The following is a 6,000-nucleotide window of genomic DNA, read 5'->3' on the forward strand; positions in this document are numbered from 1 at the left end:
GCAGATGAACTGAATAAGTATTTTGCATCACTCTTAACGGTGAAAGACACTAACAATATAGTGGAAGTTCCAGGTGACAGGGGTCATGAAGTGTGTTAAGTTACTATAACTAGAAAGAAAGTTCTTGAGAAATTGAACGGTCTGAAGGTAGATACATCACCTGGACCAGAAGGTATACACCCCACAGTTCTGAAAGAGGTGGCTGAAGAGGGTCTCTGGACCCTCTCCAATGCCAGAAATTTCTTTTCACAACGAATGGTGAATCTCTGGAATTCTCCACCCAGAGAATTGTAGGGGCTAGATTATTGGAGGTATTTTAAGGTGGAAACAGATAGTTTTTAAAGACTGGGGACCAGAGGCCTATGAGGAACTGGCACAGAAGAGAAACTAAGGCCAACAAAGATCAGCAGTATTATGTTGAGTGGTGAGAGGGTATGTAAGGCTACATGGCCTATTCATACTCCTATTTTCTTGTGCTCTCAAATCTTTCTTCGGTAGAAAGTTAAGTAAATCCCCAAATACTTACACATTGTCTTCTCTCACTATGTATAAGCTGAGTACTACTTGTTCCACACCTTGTTGTGAACTAAATACTCGCTCGTGACTTTCGTCTAGGATTAGGTTGATGGTCTGATCAAATCCTTTTAGTGTACCCTGCCTTTAAAATGAAACAAGTGAAAGCAGTTCAAATTTCTCAACATGCATGTGCTACAGTTAAACTTCTGTTAGTTGGTATGGTTTTATTTGCATTTCCCAACAACCTTGAAGACAACCCTGACCCCAATGCAATCACATGAAAATCTGTAACTTCTGGAAATCTGAACAAATACGCACCAACTACTGGAGGAACTCAGCAGGTCAGGTAGCATCTATAGCGGGGGAAGTAAACTGATGACATTTTGCACCAAGACTCTTCATCGTGCTGGGAAAAAAAGTGGGCAGGTGCCAAAATAAAAGCATTGGGGAGGCAGGTTATAGGTGAATCCAGGCGAGATGAGGAAGGTAGGTGGATGGGTGGAGAGTAGGAGTGATCTGAGCAGCTAGGAGATGATAAGTGCAAGAGACAAAGGACTAAACAAGATGAAATCTGATAGATGAGGAGAGTGGACCATGGAATAAAGGGAAGGAGGTGGGGAATGAGAGGGTGGAAGGTTTGTGGCATCACACCTTGCATTAAGCTACGAAATAGTTCAACACTTTTGCAAATACATTCCAAGCAAGGACATCAGCAAAAGCCAAAGTGGAAAAATAGGAAGCAAAGATTTTCCGAGACACAGGCTTGAAAACAAAAGGCACAGATATCTATGTACAGTGATGGAGCTTACTGAAAGGGTCCAATCCATTCTGTATTTTGGGGACCAATTACATCAAATGACAGACACCTGAAAACCAGCCACTGATCAAAGGGAATTGAATACTGGGCCACTGTGACACCACCAACAATCATTAGGTAACTATTTTAAGAGACTGGACCAACTGGTGTTTAGCCAGAGAAATCATTAGGTGTCAAGACTGGGAGAGGGTGGAGACTGGTGATAGAGCAGCTTTCTGAGAACCTTGTGATTTAAGCAGTCACAAAAACTACTTTCACAGTACAAATTAATATAATTATCTTAAGTTCAGGAATAATTAACTATCCAATGTAAAGCATACTTAGCTCAATAGCAAATCAATTTATATCTACAATTTCCAGAATGTTAAGGAAGAAATAAAACTAAAGGGGAACATAATAGATTCTGGCAACTAAATTTGATTTTTAATCAGCCAGCACCAATAAAACAGATTTTTTAACTGCACAAAACTCGATTAAATGATTGGGGATTGGGGATTGGGGATTGGGGGTGGGGGATTGGGGGTGGGGGATGGGGGATTGGGGATTGGGGGATGGGGGATTGGGGATTGGGGGTGGGTGATTGGGGGATTGGGGGTGGGTGATTGGGGGATTGGGGGTGGGGGACTGGGGGATTGGGGGTGGGGGACGGGGGGACGGGGGAGTGGGGGAGTGGGGGAGTGGGGGACGGGGGACTGGGGGACGGGGGACTGGGGAGTGGGGGACGGGGGACTGGGGAGTGGGGGACGGGGGATGGGGGAGTGGGGGACGGGGGGACGGGGGAGTGGGGGAGTGGGGGACGGGGGATTGGGGGATTGGGGGACGGGGGATTGGGGGACGGGGGATTGGGGGACGGGGGATTGGGGGATGGGGACGGGGGATTGGGGGATGGGGACGGGGGATTGGGGGACGGGGGATTGGGGGACGGGGGGATTGGGGGACGGGGGATTGGGGGATTGGGGGACGGGGGATTGGGGGACGGGGGATTGGGGGATTGGGGGATTGGGGGATTGGGGGACGGGGGATTGGGGGATTGGGGGACGGGGGATTGGGGGACGGGGGATTGGGGGACGGGGGATTGGGGGGTGGGGGATTGGGGGGTGGGGGATTGGGGGACGGGGGATTGGGGGGTGGGGGACGGGGGATTGGGGGGTGGGGGACGGGGGATTGGGTGGTGGGGGATGGGGGGTGGGGGATGGGGGTGGAGGGTGGGGGTGGAGGGTGGGGATGGGGTTTGGGGGATGGGGATTGGGGGATGGGTGGTTGGGGATGGGGGATGGGTGGTTGGGGATGGGGGGTGGGTGGTTGGGGATGGGGGGTGGGGGTGGGGGATGGGGGGTGGGGGATGCGGGGTGGGGAGTCCTTTACGCTTACATCAGAACGAATGTATTTCTGAGTAGTATGAATTAGATGGCTTGCATCTCACCTTACCAAGGACAACTCAGGGCCTCTTCTTCCATGCTCACAGAATTTATAGTGCAAATTTCCCTTGCATACCTATGGCAGCAATGTAAGACCTACTGGATTCCCTTCTTCTTTAAGTAATTATTAACTTTTGTCCAGAATCTGAGTCTTACTTCCAGAACATTTGCTGTGAGGGTAATTTTTTTTGGTATTTTCTGGATTATTGACTGTAGAAGTTGTCCTTTGCCTTATTAAAAGCCTCAATCCTGAATATATTTCATTCCCTCAAATCTTTTAATTCTACTGAGAACACTCCAAACTATCAATAATACTTGCACTTTATTTAGCAGTGTGATTAAAAATGTTTTTATTTATATTTGGCAGCATTGACCTAAACTGCCATTACCAAATCCCGTATACAAACGAGGAAAATTGCGTTCATTCTGACAGCAAGTTCTCTCAGAAAACGTAAGTATAAATATGTACTTCATTTGTAAGAATTCCAACATGAAGGTTAACTTACCACAATCATTCTTCCATCTGCTGTGACCACTGCAACTGTACCTAAAAACTCAAGTTAAGGTAAATCCATTTGTCTCTTCTGCACAATCAACATTAAACCAAATATTAACAGTTAGCATAGACACACTGCCATGCTTTTGCCAACATCAAGCTTTTTCACTAACCTCAATTTCACACTTTACCTCAATAATCAGTTTATACTTTGCACCAGAAAGGGAAAATAGGTTTTATGAACCTCTAACAAAATCTACATATTTCTCCACTGACCTATCCCCAATAGCTGGAATTCACAACTTCCTCACACAATTAAATATCTTTGCATTCATATGCAAGTGCATCAAGACTTTTCAGAACGTACACAGCTGTAGTCATAACTTATCTTGTTAACATACTCATAGGAAAGTAGAGCACAGAAACAGATCCTTTAGCCCATCTAGTCCATGCTGAACCATTTAATCTCTCTACCCCCATCGATCTGCACCGGAACCATAGTCCTCCATGCCCCTACCTTCCATGTACATATCCAAACTTTTCTTAAACGTTGAAATTGAGTGTGAATGCACCACTTGTGCTGGCAGCTCGTTCCACTCTTACAACCCTCTGAGCAAAGAAATTTCCCATCATGTTCCCCTTAAACTTTTCACCTTTCACCCTTAACCCATGACCTCTATTTATAATCCTGCCCAACCTCAGTGGAAAAAGCCTGCTTGCATTTACCCTATCTATACACTTAATAATTCTGTATACCTCTATCAAATGCCCTCTCAACCTACATTCCAAGAAATAAAGTCCTAACCTATACAATTTTTCTTTGTAACTCAGATCCTCCAGACCCAGCAACATGCTTTTAAATTTTAGCTGTACTCTTTCAACATTGTTTACATCCGTCCTGTAGGTAGGTGACCAAAACTGCACACAATGGACCAAATTAGGCCTCACCGACATCTTATATAATTTCAACATAATATCCCAACTCCTGTAGTCAATACTTTGATTTCTGAAGGCCAATGTGCCAAAAGCCTTTTTTAAAAAAACCCTATCTACCCATGACGCCACGTTCAATGAATTATGGACCTGTATTCCCAAACACGAGGAAATCTGCAGATGTTGGAAATTTACGCAACACACATAAAAGTTGCTGGTGAACGCAGCAGGCCAGGCAGCATCTCTAGAAAGAGGTACAGTCTCGGCCCGAAACGTCGACTGTACCTCTTCCTAGCGATGCCGCCTGGCCTGCTGCGTTCACCAGCAACTTTTATGTGTGTTGCCTGTATTCCCAGATCACTTTGCCCTACCGCATTCCTCAGTACCCTCCCGTTCACTGTGTAAGACCTGCACTGGTTGGTCCTCCCAAAGTGCAACATCTCACACATGCGTCTCTTCAAACTACCACAGCCCGCAATGTATTCATTTCCCATTCTCAAATCCTGCTACCCCATTAAGAAGGGTCCTGACCTGTGTTCAAGAGATGGCACAAACTCTCGACCCCCTCACTGTGACTTGAGGGTACAGAATCCTGACTCCAGCCCGTCAACATCACCCCAATGTACATAATCCTGACCCCAACCTTCTCACTGTGACCCTGATGTGCAAGATCCTGAATGCAGAACGTCAGTCTGAGTCCGACCATGTAAAGCTGCCTGCTTTCTCTCCTCCCCGCCGGGACGGAGCAGACCAGGCCGGCCCTGAATAAGGATACGGTTAATGTAGTTCTCCAGAGCCGAAGTCATACTGGTGCCGAGCCCGCTCACTGAGGCGCCGCCGGGCCTGCCGGGTAAACAGACCTGAACAGCCGAGAGCCGAGCCCGGCCGAGACGACGCTCCGTCAGGCTCGGTTAATAGCTCATCGACTGCTCCTTTCCCTCGGGGCATGAGGTTGGCGCCTCCCCCGCCAGCTGGGATCAAGGTCCTGCGCCTCGGGTCACAGTGAAGAGTTTCGTCCAGACCCCCTCATTCCACAGTCCCGGACTCACAACTCCCTGAGATCGCTATGATGGCTGGGCAATCTCTCAATTAGGCACAAACCTCTGGAGCCTCTCTGTCCATGTATCCTCGGTTGTCAAGTGCCAGCATGCAAAAATAAGATAGGTTGGGAGGCAAACATAGAAGAACAAGCTGGTAAGCACTCGGCGGGGATTGTTACCCAGTGCTGTCATTACTTCTCTTGTGTGTCTCCTGGGTAATACTCATTTAGCTGAGAACCAACTCTGCATGTCAAATTGAGGTTGTTACCCTGTGATCAGGGATCTGTTCTGGGACCCGTTCGTGATTTTAATAAATGACCTGGATGAGGAAGTGGAGGGATGGCTTAGCAAATTTGCTGATGACACAAATGCAGACATCCCACTTCTCCCGGAAGTTCTGGAAGTCTCCTGCATATTGATAGCGGCTCCCTGACACCTGCAAATTATATACAATAATCCAGAAATCAATTTTTTTGAGAGCGAGCAAGCGAGAGGGAGAGAGACAGAGAGAGCAATTGACAGATGTAGCGAGAGAGTGACAGAGAGAGCATCCTGATTGGGCTCTCTTTGTGGTAAGTAGACCTATCAGTTTTCTCTGGGGGCGGGTTTTACAGTAGATCTCTCTCTCTCTCTTTCATTGTCATCAGTTCAGTTTAGTGTCCTGCAGTGCCATGGTAAAGTGTTCCAAAAACAGAAAATATAAAACGTACTTCACCCCAGACTGCAACTGTGACTTTTCTATTGCCCATGGTGGGTTAAATGACTGTAAAAGACATGTTG

General features: G+C 47.1%; 1 long non-coding RNA gene across 2 annotated transcripts in view; it reads right to left on the reverse strand.

Moving 5' to 3' along the window:
• Window positions 1-5,091, reverse strand: part of LOC134351544 (uncharacterized) — a 28,234-nt gene extending 23,143 nt beyond the window's left edge. For both annotated transcript variants that reach the window (XR_010019172.1, XR_010019171.1), the window contains exons 1-3: window positions 4,956-5,091; window positions 3,258-3,298; window positions 527-658 (exon numbers count right to left, since the gene is read on the reverse strand). This is a non-coding gene — a long non-coding RNA (uncharacterized LOC134351544). The remainder of the gene's footprint in view (window positions 1-526; window positions 659-3,257; window positions 3,299-4,955) is intronic.
• Window positions 5,092-6,000: the final 909 nt, after the last annotated feature.

The sequence above is a fragment of the Mobula hypostoma genome, chromosome 9 (assembly GCF_963921235.1).
Source record: "Mobula hypostoma chromosome 9, sMobHyp1.1, whole genome shotgun sequence".
Lineage (NCBI taxonomy): Eukaryota > Metazoa > Chordata > Chondrichthyes > Myliobatiformes > Myliobatidae > Mobula > Mobula hypostoma.